The sequence below is a fragment of the Peromyscus californicus genome, unplaced genomic scaffold, assembly GCF_007827085.1.
Source record: "Peromyscus californicus insignis strain IS unplaced genomic scaffold, ASM782708v3 Scaffold_10__1_contigs__length_136768540, whole genome shotgun sequence".
Lineage (NCBI taxonomy): Eukaryota > Metazoa > Chordata > Mammalia > Rodentia > Cricetidae > Peromyscus > Peromyscus californicus.
In genome coordinates, this window is record NW_026294391.1 from 59,336,023 (window position 1) to 59,357,727 (window position 21,705).

The 21,705-nt window shown below is 40.6% G+C and overlaps 1 long non-coding RNA gene across 1 annotated transcript in view; it reads right to left on the reverse strand.

Annotated features, from left to right (window-relative positions):
* LOC128115078 (uncharacterized) overlaps window positions 1-21,655 on the reverse strand; it is a 39,532-nt gene extending 17,877 nt beyond the window's left edge. The window contains exon 1 of the long non-coding RNA XR_008219981.1: window positions 20,847-21,655. This is a non-coding gene — a long non-coding RNA (uncharacterized LOC128115078). The remainder of the gene's footprint in view (window positions 1-20,846) is intronic.
* Window positions 21,656-21,705: the final 50 nt, after the last annotated feature.

The window sequence follows — 21,705 nt, forward strand, 5'->3', positions numbered from 1 at the left end:
TATATATTTTCTTTAAATTTCAAATAGAGAGAAAAAAAGTCAACTCTCAAATAAATCCACAAAAGTAAATGAGAAATTAAGGCATTCCTGTAATAAAAACTGAGGAAGTTCATCATCACTAGAGGTACCCCACACAAAAAAATCTAAAGTGAGTTCTGGAGGCTGAAATGAAAGGAATTAGTCACAGTAAAGAAAAAAAGGCTGGGCGTGGTGGCACATGCCTTTAATTCCAGTACTCCAAAGGCAGTGGTTAAGGTCGGTTTGGTCTCTATAGTGAGTTCCAGGCCAGTCAGGGCTGCTTAGTGAGACCCTGTCTCGTAAACAAAAGCTAAACAAACAAAAAAGTTAGAACACACATAGAAAACAAAAAGTAAAATGGAGCCGGGCGGTGGTGGCACACGCCTTTAATCCCAGCACTCGGGAGGCAGAGCCAGGCGGATCTCTGTGAGTTCGAGGCCGGCCTGGGCTACCAAGTGAGTTCCAGGAGAGGCTCAAAGCTACACAGAGAAACCCTGTCTCGAAAAACCAAAAAAAAAAAAAAAAAAAAAAAGTAAAATGGAGAACATCCTTTTTCCTAATCAGAAATTAATGTAAAAAGAAATGGATTATGTTCTCCAATCCAAAGCAGAAATTAAGAGAATGGATTAAATAATATAATCAAACTATTAATATATGCTGTCTACAAAGTTTCAGTTTAGATCCAGCAGCACAAAGAGATTGAAAATTGACTTTACACAATTGCAAAGGGAAAAAACATGGATGCAAAGATTCTCAACAATTAATACGACAAAGTGAATTTCATAGCACGTTAAAGGGATCATTCAACCATGCTCAAGTGCAGTTCATCTCAAGCATGCAGAAATGGTTCAAAACATACCAGTTTATGAAAATGACGTACTATATTAACAGAATGTAAACAAAAATATATAACCACTTCAATAAATGCAGAAAAGATATTTGTCCAAGTTCAAAACACTTTCACTATGAAATGCTCAACAAGTTAGGCGTAGAAATAAACCTCAACACAATAGAGACCTTGGGCGACAAAACCATGAATGACACCATATAATATACATTAGGGAAAAGCTGAAAATGGAACGTCTCCTCTAAAAGCAGAGATAAGAAAGGAGGACAGTCAGGCAGTGGTGGCCTTTAATCCCAGCACTCGGGAGGCAGAGCCAGGTGGATCTTTGTGAGTTTGAGGCAAGCCTGGGCTACCAAGTGAGTTCCAGGAAAGGCGCAAAGCTGCACAGAGAAACCCTGTCTCAAAAAAAAAAAAAAGAAAAAGAAAAAGAAAGAAGGAATGACAGTCTCATCACTTCCATTCAACAAATATTTAAAGTACTACCCAGAGCAATTATACCAGAGAAAAAAATGCAAAGTTAGCCAAGTTGGAAAGGAGAAAGTTAAATTTTCCCTGTTTCCAGATAATATCATCTTATAATGAATGTCTCAGAAAACTCTAAAGATCAACCACAAACTGTCAGAGCTGATAAATATAGTAAAACTACATGACACAAAATCAATATGCAAAAATCAGGAATAAATCTATACACTGACATGAAATAATCTATGAAGGATTTCACAAAAGCAATCTCATTAACAGCAGTGAAAATACTTAGAAATAAATTTAACCAAAGACATGTAGATCTATACATTGAAAATTATAAAGTACTAACAAAAGACTTATTTATTTCTTTATTTGTTTATTTATTTATTTATTTATTTATTTATTTATTTATTTATTTATTTTGGAGAGATGGTCTTCCTTTACATTCTTTGCTGCCCTGTAACTCACTATGTAGACCAGGTTGCCAGGTTGGCCTCAAATTTGTGGCAATCCTCATGACTCTGCCTCGCAAGTGCTGAAATTATAGACATATACCATCATACCCAGCTGATGAAAGAAACTGAAGGCCTAAATGGTAAAAATAGTCCACATTTATAGACCAGAAGAGTTACTTTTGGAAAACATTTTATTACTCAAAGCTATTTATCTACAGGTTCAATGCAATCCCTATCAAACTCCCACTGGCATTTTTCACAAAAAAAAAAAAAAAAATTGAAAAAGAAACCCCACAAATTTCATAATCACAAAATACTGTCCAGATAGTCAAGTAAACTTGAACAAGGAAAACAAAGGTGGACTGGCGAGGTGGCTCTGTGGTGATACTGTGTTCTCCAAAATATTGTGCACCCTAATAAACTTATCTGGGGTCAGAAAACAGAACAGCCACTAGATAGACATAGAGGCCAGAAAATGGTGGCACACACACCTTTAGAGCTAGCATTCCAGAGGCAGAGATCCGTCTGGATCTCTGTGAGTTCAAAGCCACACTGGAAACAGTCAGGCGTGGTAACAAGAGCCTTTAATCCCAGGAAGTGATGGCAGAAAGCAGAAAGGTATATAAGGCGTGAAAACCAGGAACTAGAGCTGGTTAAGCTTTTAGGCTTTTTTTTGGGGGGGAGGGGGAGGGAGCAGGGAAAGGTAGCTGTCTGTCTGGTCCCTGGGACTCCGATGGGTAGGGCCTACGGGCTAGAGACCTGGTCTGCCGGTCCGGAGATGGGGGCTTACCTGTTCTCAGTGTATACTTTTTTTTTTTTTTTTTGGTTTTTCGAGACAGGGTTTCTCTGTGTAGCTTTGCGCCTTTCCTGGAACTCATTTGGTAGTCCAGGCTGGCCTCGAACTCACAGAGATCCGCCTGGCTCTGCCTCCTGAGTGCTGGGATTAAAGGCGTGCGCCACCACCGCCCAGCCTCAGTGTATACTTACAATTCTGGTGATCTGGTTCTGGTGTCTGGGTGGCGCCTTCTTTTGTGTTCTCAGGTCACGTTTTGCTCATCCGTCAACTCCTCAGTTGATCTTGTTTCCTCAGACTGCAGACTGTAGGATTCTGAAACCTCTCCCAAATGGATCTCAGCTGAGCAGGTTGTTTAGTAGGGTAATCTCACCAACACCTCCAAGTTGTTGGGTTTCGTAGGATCGGCAGCTGGGCCCTGGCTTGGCCTCAAACAGAGTTTTCAGATCCGTTCTCGTCCCACGGAGACGGCTCCTTCCCCGGGTGTTGGGATTAAAGGCGTTCCTGTTCCAAGCTCTTGATTAAGAGCTTGTTTTCACTAACTCCTCAGCGGTACGGTAATAGCTCAGTTTTTGGTCTTTATTACAACTGCATCTTGGCCACGGCCCGCTGCCTCCACCCGCCTGCCTCTGCGACTGCTTTTAGGCTTTTGAGCAACAGTTCAGCTGAGATTCATTTTGGATGAGGACTCAGAGAGGCTTCCAGTCTGAGGAAATAGGATGAGCTGATGAATTGGTGAAGTGAGGTGGCTGTGGCTTGTTCTGCTTCTCTGATCTTCCAGCATTCACCCCAATACCTGGCCTCAGGTTTGTTTTTATTAATGAGAACTTTTAAGATTCGTGCTACATGGCTCAGTGGTTAAGAGCACTGGCTGCTCTTCCATAGGATGAGGGTTTGGTTCACAGCACCCACAGGGTGGCTGACAACTTTCTGTAACTCCACTTCCAGGGAATCTGGTGTTCTCTTCCAGCCTCGTCGAGCACCAGGCATGCAAAAGGCACACAGATATACATGCAAGCAAAAGACCCATACATATAAAATTTAAAAAATAATCATAATAGAACAAAGGTGATCATGCAACCTTACTACACTAATCAATGCACCTTATAATTGTTGTTTTAAAAAATGATAAGTGGCGCTGGTTACCATGTGGAAAGGTCATGAGACACGACAAAACCCAGTATCAGAGCTTTATTAGGAGGATATAAGTGAGGGTACAGAAAAGAGTAACCAGGCCTGGGAAGAGGCACGTGCAGAAAGAGGTGGGGGAAGAGTAGAAGAAGAGGGGAGGAGTCTGTGTCCAGCTTTTTAAGGATTCCTGTGCACATGCAGAGGTGGGCTTATGGAGCTACACCACGCATGCTCTGATTACATGACCAAGCTGGGCACGTTTGTGCAATCATGCAGTGCACTGATGACATAAGACACAAGACCCCTTGCTTGGCTACTGAACTGCGCATGTATGGTCATGCAGCTGGAGTGGCGGCAGAATCCTAACAATAATGCTGGCAAAACAAAAGACATATTTGGAACCGAGTAGAGCCCAGGAAGAAATCTACACACTGACTACCAACTGATTGACTACTAGTATCTCCAATGCTGCCAAGAATACACAGTGAGGAAAGGACATTTGTCTTCAATAATTTTAAGGTCTCTTATTTTTATATAAAAGTTAATTCAAAAATGAATAAATGGCAGAAATGTAAAGCCTCTATGGAGAATGCCAAAGGATGCTCAATCATACCACAAGGACATTTGCTCAACTATATTCATAGCAGCTTTATTCATAATAGCCAGAACCTGGAAACAACCTAGATATACCTCAACTAAAGAATGGATAAAGAAAATGTGGTACATTTACACAATGGAGTATTACTCAGCTGTTAAAAACAATGACAGCATGAAATTTGCAGGCAAAATGGATGGAACTAGAAAAGATCATCCTGAGTGAGGTAACCCAGAACCAGAAAGAAAAACATGGTATGAACTGACTTAGAAGTGGTATCTTAGTTAGGTTTTTATTGCTGTAAAGAGACAGAACCACAGCAACCCTTATCAATAAAACATTTAATTGAGGTGGCTCACTTACAATTTCAGAGGTTTAGTCCATTATCATCATGACAGGGAGCATGGCAGCATGCAGGCAGATGTGGTGCTGGAACTGAGAGTGCTACATCTTGTAGGCAACAGAAGTCCACTGGCAGTCACACAGAGGGAAGCTTGAGCAAAAGAGACCTCAAAACCTGCCCCCAAAGTGATACACTTCCTCCAACAAGGACATACCTCCTAATAGTGCCACTCCCTTTGGGAGCCATTTTCTTTCAAACCACCACAAGTGGACATTAGCTGTAAAGTAAAGGATAAGTAAAGGATAATCATGCTACAATTCACAGATCTATAGAGGCTAGTAACAAGGAGGGCTCAAGGGGGGAATGCATGGATCTCCCTGGGAAGGGAAAATAGAATAGATTTCAAGAGTGGACTGGGGGTGGGTGGGGATGGGAACAGGAGGAATCAGGTAGAGGGGTAGAGGAAGAGAGTACTGAGAGAGACAACAGAAATTGGAGGGCATTTTGGGGGAGAAGTAGAAACCTAATGCAATGGAAACTTCCAGGAATCCATGAGGGTGATCCTAGGGAAGACGCCTAGTAATGGGGAATGTGGAGCCTGAACCAGCCATCTTCTATAACTAGGTAAGGCTTCCAGTGGTGGGACTGGGACACCAAGCCAGCCACAAAGTCTTCAACCTTCAATATGCCTTGCCTGCAAGATGTGTTAGGATGAAAGTGGCACAGAACTTGTGGGAGTGGCCAACCAATGACTGATCCAACTTGAGACCCATGCCACAAGAGGGATCCCACCCCTGACACTGCATGGAGGGCCAGAACCCAGAGGCTGGATAACCCAGAGACCCAGAATAGAACCTAACACAACCATCGCAAAAAAAAAAATCAATGAAATGATTCCTAATGATATTCTGCTATACTCATAAACAGGAGCCTAGCATAATCATCATTAGAAAGGCTCCATCCAGCAACTGAGGGGAGCAGATGCAGACCCACAGCCAAACATTAGGTGAAGCTCCAGAAATCCTGTGGAAGAGGGTAGGGAAGAATTATATATATATATATATATATATATATATATATATATATATATATATATATATATATATATAATTTGTAATCTAGGAAATAAAGCTTGCCTGAAGATCAGAGGACAGAGCTAGCCACAGCATTAGCCATAGAGGTCAGGGAGTGGTGGCACACACCTTTAATCCTAGCACTGGGGAGGCAGAGGCAGAGATCCATCTGGATCTCTGTGAGTTCAAGGCCACACTGGGCTACATGAGATTAGTCCAGTCTAAAAAAAAAAACAGAGCCAGGCAATGGTGGCACACACCTTTAATTCCAGCACTTGGGATCACACATCTTTAATCCCAGGGCTAGGAAAGTTGAAACAGTAAGTGATATGGTTGGGCAGAGAAACGAGTATAAGGTGGGAGGAGACAGGAACTCTTTTTTTCAGGCTGAGGAGCTGGTGAGGTAAGGACTAGTGGCAGTGGCTGCTCTGCTTCTTTGATCTTTCAGCTTTCACCCCAACATCAGGCTCCAGGTTTTTATTATAGGACCATGTAAGATTCATGCAAGATCTGGCACCCAACATGGGGCACAAACACATGACCCTAAGATTAAGAGTCTCATGCTCTACTGACTGAGCTAGCCAGGCAGTGGTGGTGCAAGCCTTTAATCTCAGTACTCGGTGGATTTCTGAGTTCAAGGCCAGCCTGGTCTACTACAGAGTAGGTTCCAGGACAGCCAGAGCTATACAGAGCAATCCTGTCTTGAAAAACCAAAAGGAAAAAGAAAAAAAAAAGAATGTAAATAGTCTCCACAGCCATGACTTGAGAACTGCTTTCCACTAGTGAAAACTGTAAAGCAAGGCTTGGAACCACCTAAGTAAGGAGAGGAAAATGTCCAAGCCTCAGCTGTGTCTCCACAGACTAGGTGACAGGAAGTACTATCCTGGGAGCCTCCATGGGGCATTGGTTGATATGAGTGCCAAGATACAAGTCGTAGAAAAACTTATTAAAAAGAGGTGGTGGCTGTGGCTTTCTCTGCTTCTCTGATCTTTCAGCTTTCACCCTGAAAAAAAATATGCATGTGATAAAATAAAAAGGTAGATTATTGAATCTACTTTTAAAAAGCAACTACTAGTTTTAAATATTTTACATTGGATTGGATTTTTGTATATTGTAAGTAAATTTAAGAACAAGGTGCCCACATTCCCAAGTGGTGGGGTAGGTGGTTTTTGGTTGTTCAATGGGTTATGGATAATTGTCATTGTTTAGGGTGGTTGGTTACAAGTTGTTAATTAGATATGGTCAGGAAAAAAGCTAAATAAAGGAGACTAGATTCAGGGTTCTTGTTTTTAGAAAAAAGATATAGAGCCAGGCGGTGGTGGCGCACGCCTTTAATCCCAGCACTCGGGAGGCAGAGCCAGGCGGATCTCTGTAAGTTCGAGGCCAACCTGGGCTACCAAGTGAGTTCCAGGAAAGGCGCAAAGCTACACAGAGAAACCCTGTCTCGAAAAACCAAAAAAAAAAAAAAAAGATATAGAAATGATAGGATAAAGGGTATATTATTGAATCTACTCTGAAAAAAGGGAGGATATGGATATGATAACATAAAAAGGTAGATTATAGAATCTACTTTTAAAAAGCAGCTACTAGTTTTAAATATTTTACATTGGATTGGATTTTTGTATATTGTATACAAATTGTGTATATTGATACAAAGTTGAGATTATTTTTGTTGGAACATACTGTACATATATTTCTACTCTTGTTCAAGGTATTGTATCTACACAGATCATCTAACAATATAATACAAATTGCTAGTCCTTGATAGTTTTTATTACCAACTAATTAGGATATAAAAAATGCAGGTTAGTAGTCACCTATTACAATCAAACTTATAGTCATATTAGGTATGTTTTCAAGGTCAGAGATATATTTTATACTATGGGCCACAAGAAAATATTATAAGAACTCAGCTGGTTATGGCAAAGCCACTAACTGAAGGGATCAAGGAATTCCTTCAGAGGAAGCCAAATTCCAAGGAGCTTTTGGTGTTATTTGGTTTGTTGTATATCAGCTGTCTTCTGTTATGAAAATTATGTGTGCCTTCATAGCTTTCCCACTTGATTTTTTACCTAAGAATTCCTAACAGTGTGGACTGATCACTATTTGGACATATACATTCAAGATATTTGGAGAACAGCCTCAGGAAAGGCTTCCTTCCCCCTAGCCCACCCGTTTCTCCCCTTTCAGCACTGGAATCAGATATCTCCCTTAGCCACATTCAAGGACTAAAAGAAATAACAGTCCAGACCACCACATGCTAGTCTCCTGATTTAAGGTAAATTCCACAAGGAGACATAGCCTAGGTCAGGTGGACCTTAAGTAATAATTTATACAGTTAGCTTGGACCCTCCTTTCTTATAGCCTTACTAACTTTATAGCCCCCTAACTTCTTACCTAGCCACTTCTCAGAATGTAGACTGAGCACACAGACCCCCTTTACCATATACTAACCGGTCACTAGCACTCAGTTGACCTCCTCTTTTACCACTCCCATTTTGGATTGTAAAAGAAAGCCTGGTAGTCACTGCCTGAGGAAAATTCTTACCTGCCTTTATGATACTCTAGAATTCAAGCCTGGTGACCTTGCTCAGCCAGAGGATTGCTATTGCTTGGGTTTATAACTGGATTCCTAAGAGACTTAGAACTGAGAGAATAAGGAGACAGAGAAGAGAAAAGAGAATGGAAGAACTAGATGGGTAAGAACTTGAGAGGAACAAACTGAGATGGGGAAGAACGAGATTGAAGGGCTAGACGAGAGTACTAGAGGAACAAGATGGAAGATGAGGAAGAACAAGATGAGAGAGAAGGAGATGGAAGAGGAACTGATATGGGAAAGAACTAGATGGATGAGAACCTAGAGGGGGCAGAACTAAGATGAAGGAATTAAGATAAAACCTAGAGGGGACAACAGATAAATGTAGAGAGAAATCAGGCAAGAAAGGAGCTAAAAATGAGAGCAGAATAGAAGCTTGTAGAGAGAGAACTGACACAGAATAATAAAGTGTATGGACTAAGGAGTTTTGTGTATATGGATTCATCAAAGATTAATTATTAGCTGGTTGTAGATTCTTCCCGGACCCTGGGAGGGGACTATCAAGGGGCTGGTCCCCCGTAGTCCTCGATAATTTTACATAGACAGGTTGTCTTCAAACACTTCAGAGATCTACAGAATATGGCATTTAAGATGTTTTAATAACATAGTTTTTTTATGACTATGAGACATGTCTGCTCCTGGCAGCACCAATCTATTTCAGAGAAGATGATGGGTATCAAAGAAACTCCATATGGAGTTTACTTTCTTTGTGGCAAAAGTTAGCCGCTGGGCAAGAAAGTATCCTTGCCTTAACTGCTGACAGTATGCTGTCCAAATAGACAAGCAGGACACAAAAGAAAGGACTGCCGAACCTTGCCAAGACAAGGTAGGACAGCCCTTCAGAATATCCTACTTTGCAGAAAAAGTTTGTCAGACATGCTAGGCCTGTAGGCCAAAGATGAATGCCCCAATGTTGCAGAGGAACCTTGGATGACCATCTAGGCAGCCAGCTGTTTGTCATTTCCGTCATTTTTTTGGAAGTCACTTGTTTACACTTCCTGCTTACTCAGTTAATATTATTTCCTTCTCAGGTCTCTGATGGAGTTGAAGACTATAGAGTTATAGTTTTCCTTGTTAACAAATTCAGAAAAGAAACTCACTAAAGAGGTATAAAGTATAAGTTTGAAAGACATCAAAAGATAGTTTTCAGTTAGTAACACAAGTTAGAATAGAAGGTGAATTATGTACAACACTTTGGACCCACCAAAATAAGATAAATAATGGAGTATTTTCTCTGAATCTGTCAAATGTTTATGTACTAGACATTGTTAATTTAGTTCTTGACTGTACATATTGTATAATAGTTATTGTACTTGTTGTATATATTTTTCTTATATTAGTTATAATCTTCTATTATTTTAGATAAAAAAGGGGAAATGTGGTGATATATTGTTTGTAATTTAGGAAATAAAGGTTGCCTCAAGATTGGAGGACAGAGCCAGCCACTAGTTTAAACATAGAGGCAAGGCAGTGGTGGCACATACCCTAAATCTTAGCACTGGGGAGGCAGAGGCAAAGATTCGTCTGGATTTCTGTGAGTTCAAGGCCACACTGGGCTACATGAGATTAGTCTAGTCTAAAAGAGAAACAGAGCCAGGCAGTTGTGGCATACACCTTTAATTCTAGTGCTTGGGATCACATACCTTTAATCCCAGGGCTAGGAAGATTGAGACAAGAAGTAATATGGCTGGGAATAGAAAGGAATATAAGGCAGAAGGAGACAGGAACTCACGCTCTTTCAGGCTGAGGAGTTGGTGAGGTAAGAGATGGTAACTATGGCTTGCTCTGCTTCTCTGATCTTCAGCTTTCACCCTGATATCTGGCTCCAGGTTTTTATTAAGACAAATTAGGATTTGTGCAACCAGAGGGGACAAGGACAAGTCAAGAACACAGCCCACAGAATCAACTAACCTGGGCTCATAGGGGCTCACACAGACTGAACCAACAACCAGGGATCCTACATGGGTCTTCGCTAGGCCCTCTGCATATATGTTATGGTTGGGTAGCTTGGTGTTCTTTTGGTACTGCTAACAGTGGAAGTGGGGCTGGCTGTCTCTGACTCTCTTGTATGCTTTTGGGACTCTTGTCCTCCTACCAGCTTGCCCTGTCCAGGCTTAATATGAGGAGATATGCCTAGTCTCACTGCAACTTGATATGCTATGTTTCATTGATGTCCCTGGAAGGCCTGCCCTTTTCTGAAGAGAAAAAGAGGAGGGGTGGATCTGGGGGAGAGCAAGATTGCGGGGAGTGACTAGGAGGAGAGGAGGGAGGGGAAACTGGTGTCCGGGTGTAATATATGAGAGAAGAATAAAGAAAAAGGAGTTTAAAGATTTGTACAATTTTTAGTTCACTCTCTGCTTCCTGCTTGTGGTTTGAGAAATAAGCTTCCAGCTTCTGTTCTAGCTGCCATGCCTATAGCCTGCTACCTCTGCTCCACATCATGGACTCTAACCCTCTTGAACCAAACAGCCAAATAAAACCTTTCTTCTATAAGTTACTTTCATCATGGTGTTTCACCACAGCAACAGAAAAGTAACTAATATAGTAATATGTGGAGGAAAAGTCATGACATCAGTCTGGGTAATGACTTTTGGGCTATGACATGAAAAATGCAGACAGATAATATTCAGATAAAAGATAACAAACTTCTAAAAAAATCAATAGTGTGAAAAGACAACATACAAAATGGGGGGAAATAATTTCAAATAGTTAACCTGGTAATGGGCTAATATTTAAAATATACAAGAAACTCAAACAACTCAATAAATAGACAAAGGACATATTTGTCTGTCCTTTGTAAGACATACAAATAGCTAACTGATACATGAAAACATGCTGAGCATCAATAATGCTGATGGTCAGTGTTACATGTTAACCTGACAGAATCTAGAATCACCTCTGGCCATGCTTATTTATCTTAGTTAACTGATTATCTTTTTTGTTTGGTTTGGTTTGGTTTTGATTTTTTGAAACAGGGTTTCTCTGTGTAGCTTTGGAGCCTGTCCTGGATCTTGCTCTGTAGACCAGGCTGGCCTCAAACTCACAGAGATCTACCTGCTTCTGCTTCCCAAGTACTAGGGATTAAAGGTGTGAAGCTTATCTGATTATCTTGATAAGTGATTTAAAAAAACCATCTTTTTTTTTTTTTTTTTTTTGGTTTTTCGAGACAGGGTTTCTCTGTGTAGCTTTGCATCTTTCCTGGATCTCGCTCTGTAGACCAGGTTGGCCTCGAACTCACAAAGATCTGCCTGGCTCTGCCTCCCAAGTGCTGGGATTAAAGACATGCACCACCACCGCCCAGCTAAAAACCCATCTTAATGGGACACCTGTGCAGCCTTGAGGCAGGGGGAAGGGCTTGGACTTGCCTCTACCGGATGTGCCTCCCTATGGGAGGCCTTGCCCTCTTGTGGAAGGGAGTGGGGGATGGGTTGGGAGGGGGAGGCTGGAGGGTGGCAGGAGGGAAGAGGGGGATCTTTGGTGTGTAAAATGAATGAAAAATTTTTCTTAATTAAAAAAAATAAATCTTTAAAAAAAATTCATCTTAATTGCAGACAGGATCATTTCCTGGACAGGGCATCCTGGAAGATACAAAATGGAAAAAGAAAGCTAAGCATTAGCATGCAAATCATTCTCTCTCCCCTTGACTTCCCCACCATGATGCCTTGAACTGTGAACTAAAATAAACGTGCTCTCCCTTAAGGTGCTTTTATCAGAGTAATTTATCACATTGACAGGGAAAGAAACTAAGGCACTTATGGCAGAAATGCAAACTGAAACCACAGTGAGCACTTCCTTATGCCTGCTAGAATGATTACAGCAAAGACAAAAGCTAAGTGTTACCCAGGCTATGAAACCAAGAAAGTCTTTGTATAATGTAAGAATGCAAATTAGAAAATCCATTAGAGCCAGGCACTGGTGGCCCTTGCCTTTAATCCCAGCACTCGGGAGGCAGAGGCAGCCAGATGTCTGTGTGTTTGAGACCAGCCTGGGCTACAAAGCAAGTTCCAGGATAGCCAAGGCTACACAAAGAAACCCTGTCTTGAAAATTCAAAAATAAAAAAATCCATTATGCAAAGCAGTATGGAAATTGTTTTAAAGACTAAACACAGAAATACTGTATGGTTAGTATACGCATAGTAAAAGAATGGGCTACAGTTTGCAATGGAATTCTGTTCAATCAAAAGAAAGAAGGAAATCATGTAATTTATTTTATAAGTTTTAAGAATCTGGAAGACATTATATTAAGTGAAATAAACCACACAGAAAGACAAATGTCATATCATTTCACTTATATGTGAAGTCTAACAAACCTGATTTCACAGAACTTGAGTGGAATAGTGTTTACCAAGTGATTAAGGGTAACGTGAGGAAATGTTGGTCAAAGATAGAATATTTCAGTTAGATAGTAGGCACAAAGTTGAAGAGATCTATTGAAAAACATAGTGACTGTAGTTGAGACACTGTATTCTTTTTTTTTTTTTTTTTTTTTTTTTTTTTTTTTTGGTTTTTCGAGACAGGGTTTCTCTGTATAGCTTTGTGCCTTTCCTGGATCTCGTTCTGTAGACCAGGCTGGCCTCGAACTCACAAAGATCCGCCTGGCTTTGCCTCCCAAGTGCTGGGATTAAAGGCATGTACCACCACCACCCAGCAAGACACTGTAGTTTATTCTTAAATAATGCTTCAAGTAGGTTCAAGAACTCTCTATACAAACATTATAACTACATTGAGTTTGACTTAACCATTTCACTATATATATTTTTAATTAATTTACTTTTATGTGTATGGGTGTTTTGCCTGTATGTCTGTTGTGACTGGTGCCTACAGAAGCCAGAATAGGGCATTGAATCCCCCTGGGACTGGAGTTACAGAAATTGTAAACTGCCAAATGAGTGTTGGGAGCCAAACCCAAGTCCTGTGGAAGAGCAACCAGTGTTCTTAACTGCTGAACCATCTCTCCAGACCCTGAATTTATTTTAAATGAAACCTCATGTTTTTCATGATGAATATATATACTCTTATTTGTCAAGGTATTTTGGTGTGTGTTTGTGTATGTGTTTCTCTCTGTGTGTGCATGTGTATTACTGCTGCTTATGCTGGGGATAGAACCTGGAACTCAGAGATCTGCCTGCCTCAGTGCTGGGATTAAAGGCGTGTGTCACCACCACCCAACCAACATTTGTTGTTAATGCTGTCAGATCACCAAGGAAAGCCAATCCAGAACAGGAGTTCCAGGAAAGGCGCAAAGCTACACAGAGAAACCCTGTCTCGAAAAAAAAATTGTGAACAGAAAGCCAATGATGCTAGAACCTTCATCAGTGCAGGACAATAACAAAGTTCTTCACCAAGGTGCCACTAAAGACCACATAGGAAACCTGGCTTTCCATCTTCACCTAACCATGTTAGTAGTTCTTCACTCATAGACTGTGGGTTTTACTTACCTTCTGCTATTTATGATACATATAATATACAAAATATGTGTTGTTGTGCTGTCTGTGTTAATGGTGAAGCTTTAAGGCAACAGAAGGCTGCATATTAATAGTTATGTTTTGGGGAAATCAAAAGTTACACATGTGACTCAGGATGTACAGTGACAGAGTACTTGCTCAGCATCACAAGGCCCTAGTTTCTTCCCCTAGCAACACACACACACACACACACACACACACACACACACACACACACACACACACACACTCACTTATATATGTATGCATAATTGTGTGAGGGTTGGTGCCCTAAAGTTTTACATTATTCAGGGGTCAACTGTATAGACACAGACACATATGTGTTGCATTAGTGTATGTGTTTGTGTGGGGGTGGGGGGTGTATAAGGAGGGGGAGGGGTGGACGGAGTGAAGTACAGAGAGCAAGGAATTAGCATATGTGATGGTAGCAGCTGGCTAAGTTTCTTACAGTGTCTATTGCGGTAAGAAAACACCATGACCAAAAAGCAAGTTGGGGAAGAAAGGGTTTATTTGGCTTACAGTTCCACATTGCTGTTCATCATTGAAGGAAGTCAGGACAAGAACTCAAACAGGGCAAGAACCTGGAGGCAGGAGCTGATGCAGAAGCCATGGAGGGAAGGGAGATGCTTACTGGCTTGCTCCCCATGGCTTGCTCAGCCTGCTTTCTTATAGAACCCAGGACCACCAGGCCAGGGATGGCACCACCTACCATGGGCTGAGCCCTCCCTAGTTGATCACTAATTAAGAAAATGCCTTACAGCTGGATATCAGGGAGGCATTTTCTCAATTGAGTGGCCTTCCTCTCTGATGACACTAGCTGTCAAGTGGACATAAAACCAACCAGTACACTAGGCAAGTAAAAAAATATATATGTTCATACTAAACGACACAGAAAACTTATTTGGCAAAATGTAACATGCATGCACGATACAAATGCTTGACATACTAGGGAGAGCAGAGAGCCTCATCAGTCTAACGAGCCTTTCTAAAAGTCAACAGCTAGCACACACTTCACAGCTAAGAGAGGGAATAATCAACAGTCTGCTCTTACCAGTCTTTTAAAAAATACTTATTATTTTATGTGTACGGATGTATGTGTCTGAGTGTATGGATGTGAACCACATGCAGAGGTCAGAAGAAGGCATCAGATCCCCTGGAACTAGAATTAAAGGTAGTTATGAGCTGCCATGAGGTACTGGGAACTAAACCCAGGTCTTCTACAAGAGTAGTAAGTTCTCTTAACTGCTGAGACATTGCTCCAGCCCCTGTTCTTAAGACTCTTATAAATATATTACTAGAAGTTCTAGTCAGAGGATGAGAGGATTTAAGGCAAACTTTCAGGAAAAGAAAAAGTTATAGTATCCCCATTTCTAAATAGTGTAATTGGTGATGTAGAAACTCCCAAGTAGTCTACTGAAAACTCTTATAAGTAATAAATGGTGCCAGCAATATCCTAAGATATAAGATAATCACAAAAATAAAAGTCATGCTTTTATATACAAACAACGAACACATGGAAACATAAGTTAGAAGTACAATATCACAAGTGCACAGGACAAAATAAAGTATTAGATATAAACTTAACACAGAAGTGTGTAGTGTATAGAACTTACATGTAGAAAATTGAAAAGTGCTAATGAAAAAATCAAAGGCCTAAATACATAGTGAATTGGTGGGTTAAAAGATTAAACATAGTAAATGAAGACACATTTCCCTTTATTGATTTACTGGTTTAACAAATGCCTATCAAAACTCTACCTGTGTTTTTGTATATATAGGCAAGCTTATTCTAATATTTATATAAAAAGTCACATGGCCTCAAACACCAAGCTGGACAAAAACTGAAGAAAAACTCCATCTAAAGCTATGTCACTGTCAAGCTGCATGCAACCAAATGTGAAAAGAAGCCCTTAAAAGAATCTGAAGAGCAGGCTGGAGAGATGGCTCAGTGGTTAAGAGTACTAGCTGTTCTTCCAAAGGTTCTGAGTTCAATTCCTAGCAATCCCATGGTGGCTTCCAACCATCTGTAATGAGATCTGGCGTCCTCTTCTGGCATGCAGGCAGAACACTGTGTACATAATAAAAATTTTTTTTAAAGAAGAAAACTCTCCCTGCATTAAAAAAAAAAGAATCTGAAGAGCAAATGACACACACAACAGCAGATTTCTCCTCACAAACCATGTGAGGAGAAGACCACAAAGCTACTTTTTCAAATGGTTAAGAGGAAAGTCTACAAACCTGCAATCCTATGTCTAAAAAACAAAATCATCTTCTCAAAGTGAAATAGGGATCAAGACTTTCCTGAACAAAGAACTTCTGAGGTAACCCACAGCTGGAAGTTAGTTCTGTCCTGTGAGATCAGAAAGGAAGTTGATCACGTGGATCAGGAAAATTCAGTGCAGGAGGGGATAAAAAAGGATGAAATACATCACACTTTTGTGGTTTTTTTTTTTTTTTTTTTTTTTGAGGCAAGGTCTCACTGTTCCTGACTGGCCCAGAACTTGCTACATAGACCAGGACTAGCCTTGAACTGACAGACACCTGCCTGCCTCTGCCTCTCCAGTGCTGGGATTAAAGGTGATGCCTATTTTGTTCATTCGTCCAGTTTGAGATGAGATCTCATTATGTAGCTCAGACAGGCCTCAAAATCACAATCTTTCTGCCTCAGCCTCCTTGGTACTTGGATGATTGGCATGTGCACCATACCTAGATTTATTTATTTATTTTCCTTATTGTTAATTTTCCTAAAATATAACTGCTGGAAATAATGACAGTACTGGCTTACTATGGAAACTGAGTATATTCTGTTAAATTTTCACTATATGTGAAGCAACTTAGTGCTATATGAAAGCAAAGTTCAATTGTTTTAAATGGATATCATAAGCCCCAAAGCAATCACTAAAAAGCCAACAACAGCAAAATAAACTATAAATGATACTACATGAGAGGAAATAGTATGCAATCTTAAAGTAAGTTCAAGTAAAACCATATCAATTGTGGCTGGAAGGGTGGTTCAGTGGTTAAGAGTGCATACTACTCTTGCAGAAGACCTGAGTTCAGTTCCCAGCACCCATGTTGAGTGGCACACAACTGCCTATGCCCCAGTTCTAGGGATCTAACTTTGTCTTCTGACTTCACCATGCACCTATACTCGTGTGTGCATGCTCACACACAGACACGCATACATACACATAATTTTAAATATATTTTTAAAAAACAAATAAAGGGAAGAGGAGAGAGAAAGGAAGGTTAAATGCAATAAATTGAAATATTGACAAAGGTTATTTGTACACAACTATATAAATATTCCCTTTTTTATTTTATGGAGATTTTTTGCCTCAAAATATATATGGCTTTTTTATTTTGTTTTTTGTAATTTTTAATTTAATTTATTTATTTATTTATTTTGGTTTTGGTTTTTCGAGACAGGGTTTCTCTGTAGCTTTGGAGCCTGTCCTGGAACTCACTCTGTAGCCCAGGCTGGCCTAGAACTCAGAGATCCACCTGCCTCTGCCTCCCAAGTGTTGGGATTAAAGGCGTGCGCCACCACCGCCCGGCTTTTTGTAATTTTTTAAAATTAAACTACAATTATATCATTTTCCTCCTCCTTCCAACTCTTCTCATATGTCTTCCTCTCAAATCCATGGCCTCTTTTTCTTTATTATTCTTATATATATATATAAGCACATAAATATATAATTTGATGCTTTTGACACAGGCTACTGCCATACATCTCTAGCGGACCACAAATTCGTGTCAGTCTTTCTGGCTCAGCTTCCCAAGTGGTTGGGAGGTGTCAGAATTAGCTTCAGCTGTCAACTTGACACAAATCTAGAATTACCTGGGAAAGGGAACCTCAGCTGAAGAATTGCCCATATCAGATTGGCCTGTAGCCATTCGTCATTCTTCTTTTATTATTACTACATTGTGTGTGTGTGTGTGTGTGTGTGTGTGTGTGTGTGTGTGTGTGTGTGTGTGTGGCGATCAGAGGGATTCAATTCTCTTTCCACCATGTGGGACCCAGGGACCAAATCCAGGCACTCAGACTTGGCAGCAAAGACCCTTCCCCCACTGAGCTATCCCACTGGCCACGTGAAGCACTTCCTTAATTGCTAATTTGTATAGGAGGGCTCAGGGCACTTTGGGAAGTATCAACCTCGGGCAGGTGAGCTATATAAGAAAGATAGGTGATCAAGCCAGAAGAGGCTGGCCACCAAGCAGCATTCTTCCATGGTCTCTGTTTAAGTTCCTGCCTCCAGGTTCCTGCCCTGGCTTCTGTTGATGCTAAACTGTTACCTACAAGCAAAATAAACCTTGTCCTCCCCAAGTTGGTTTTGGTCAGTGTCTCATCACAGCAATAGAAAGCAAACTAGAGCAGGAGGTGTGGAGCAGTAACAGAGCACTTGACCAGCATGAATAAGGCCCTGGGTTTCATCCTCAGGACCACACAAAATAAAAATAAAAGGAATCAATTCTCCAAAGATATAATAATGCTAAAGACATAGGCACCTAAAAAGACAGCATGCAAGTACATGAGCAAAACCTGCTAGAGATGAAAAGAAAACAAAGTCAGTTGTGTAGTCTAGAGAGAACACATTCCTGTCTATAACTGAAAGATTAGGCAAAAAGTCAGCAAAATCTAAAGTAGATCTCTCTCTCTCTCTCTCTCTCTCTCTCTCTCTCTCTCTCTCTCTCTCTCTCTCTCTCTCTCTCTGGTTTTTCAAGACAGGGTTTCTCTGTATAACAGCCCTGGCTGTCCTGGAACTCACTCTGTAGACCAGGCTGGCCTCGAACTCACAGAGATCCACCTGCCTCTGCCTCCCGAGTGCTGGGATTAAAGGTGTGTGCCTCCGCCGCTCAGCTAGATAGAAGTCTTAATCAACATAATAAAATTAACATTTATGGACCACAAATGCATGGAAAGCACAGAGAACACTTACCAAGATGTGTCATATGTGGGCTATAAAATAGATCTTAATAAAATTTGAGAAAACAACAGAAATTATGTGACCTCTATGTTCATACTCCTAAAACATAATCTAAATCATAAACAGAGAGTCGGTAATTTGGAAGTATTTAGAAACTCTATAGCATACTTTTAAAAAACCCATGGGTCCCAGAAGTCTCAAGAGAAATTAAAATGTTTTAACTAATTGAAAATAAAAGTACAGCACATCAGTTATGCACTGTAGCTAAATCCTGGAGACATAATTATAGGATTAAATGTCTATATAACAAAAGAAAGATTTGAAGGGAGCAAATTAAGGATCCACCATAAAAACCTGGAAGAGGTAAGGAAATTAAACCTAAAGCCAGCAGTAGAAAGAAATCACTGAAACTGAAGCCAATAGAAAACACATTGACAGGAAACTTTGACCCTTGTACTTTCAGCCACCATCACCGAACTGATCAAACGCCACCACAGCAGCAGTAAACTGCAGTTTGGGCCAAGGCTCGGTCTCTACTGCCAGGAGCCACCCAGAGCCAGTGACCTGATGTTACTGGGATTAACCAACCCCAAGACAGGCAGATCTCTGTGAGTTTGAAGCCAACCTAATCTACACAGTGAGTTCAGGTCAGCCAAGATACACAGTGAGACCTTGTCTACACACACACACACACACACACACACACACACACACACAAATAAACAAATAAGTACAATTTTTAAAAGCAGGGAAGATCTCTCATGTCGATATTCAACAGGAAAATGAAAAATCAAAAGAAGGATGAAATGCTACTCCATACATAGGTATAACAAGGACTAGACACAGAATGACTGTAATGTAACAGAGTAAGACAGACAACAGCAACTGTTGATATGAGATGGAAAAAGATTGGATGCTTCTTAGAGAGTAAAGCATAGGTTTTCCATGACACTTGGCAAATGCAGTCCTCTGGGTAACCCCTAAGAAACTTGGGAATATGTGTTCATAAGTGCTTGTATGGAATACTAAAAGCAGCATTATTCCCAGTACTTCTATTGTTCCTATTCCTATTCATAATAGGCAAAAGGAAAAGCAACCTAATAACCACCAATTGATGGATGCAAACAAAATATGATTTATTCATAAACATAATTTTATTCAGCCATTCAAAGAACAAAGTACTAGCAAACTTATGTATCTTGAAAAAAATTGTGTCACACAAAACCAACAAGCCCAACATAAATATTGCATGTTGTGTCATTCTGTTTCTATGAAATGTCCAGGATACACAAATCCACCAGAACACAGTTTAGATTACTGGTTGCTACTGGCTGGAAAGAGAGGTGAACTGGGAATGGCCATTAATGGAGTGATAATAATGTTCTGGAAACATTTGTGAATATACCAAAGAATATTAAATGGTATGCTTTAGAATAAAATGTATATTATATTTCAAAAAAATCAGTCACAGATTTCTATTTTAGGGAATTAAAAAGAAAACATAATTTTTGGCCAGGCATGGTTGTGCATGCCTTTAATCCCAGCACTTGGGAAGCAGAGGCAGGTGGATCTTTGTGAGTTCAAGGAGAGACTGGTCTACATAATGAGTTCCAGGCTAGTCCGGGTTACATAGTAGGATCATATCACATTGATCATATTCATCCCATTGCTCTCTGTTGTTACCACTGAACCCCTTGTTCTTCCTAACAAACCTCCCTTCTACTTTCATATCTCTCTCTCTCTCTCTCTCTCTCTCTCTCTCTCTCTCTCTCTCTCTCTCTCTCTCTCTCTGTGTGTGTGTGTGTGTGTGTGTGTGTGTGTGTGTGTGTGTGTGTGTGTGTGTGTATGTGTGACCCACTCTATTTAATTGGGGCTGCTTGCATGAACATGGATGGGGCTTATTTACTTAAGCAAGGAAAACATACCAGGGGCTACACCACTGGGGAACAGAATCCCCCCTTCCTCACTGGGATTTCTTATTGCCTCATCTATCCCAGATTTGGGGATGAAGAAGCCAGAACTGTAGTAATACTAGTTGGGACAGACATAAATTTACCCCCAACTCAGTTCTTTCTAGCCAAAGGACCAGAAAAGGAGCAGCACAGCTAACTGGAAAAACCTTTAGATGGTTGGTTACCTGCATAGTAACTGTAAACACCACAGAAAAGAACTCCGGTTCCACCTTCATCTACACAGCAAGGTCAAGTTTGTTGCTTGACTCCCATACTTCTGAAGCTGCAAATAATGGTGGGGAAAGGCCAAAGAAACCATCAGGACTTCTCATTTTCACTCATCAACTGCAAGGCACTTCTATCTTCAGGACTGGTGCAAATGACATGAGAAGCCCAATTTCTCACCTCATTCAGTAGTACTAAGTACCTCAATCTGAGTGTCAATCAAATCAAGGGAGCAGAGCCAGCAGACATCAGTCAAAAGAGAAAGCTGAAAGGGTATCCAGGTTCTCATGAGCTAACATGAGGACACTCACTTTTTACTTGAAAACAACTCATTAAACCGATACTACACACCTTCGGGAGGCAGAAGCAGGCGGATCTCGGTGAGTTTGGGACCAGCCTGGTCTACATAGTGAGTTCTAAGCCAGCCAAGAGACATAGGCCTTGTCTCAAAAAAAGAAGAGGAGGAGGAGGAAGAGGGGGAGGAGACTCAAAATAGAAGGACAAATAAATCCATACCAAACTACATACTAATTAAATTTTCATATGTTAACAACAAAGAAAGATATTTAAAGCATCCAGCAAGCTGGGCGGTGGTGGTGCACGCCTTTAATCCCAGCACTCAGGAGGCAGAGCTCTGTGAGTTCGAGGCCAGCCTGGTCTACAGAGTGAGTTCCAGGACACCCAGGGCTACACAGAGAAACCCTGTCTCAAAAAACCAAAAAATAAAAAAAAAAGCATCCAGCAAATAAACAAAATATCTTTGACAACTCCAAACCAAGAGATTGTTCTTTCTCTAAAACACGTGGGCACATGAAGCAA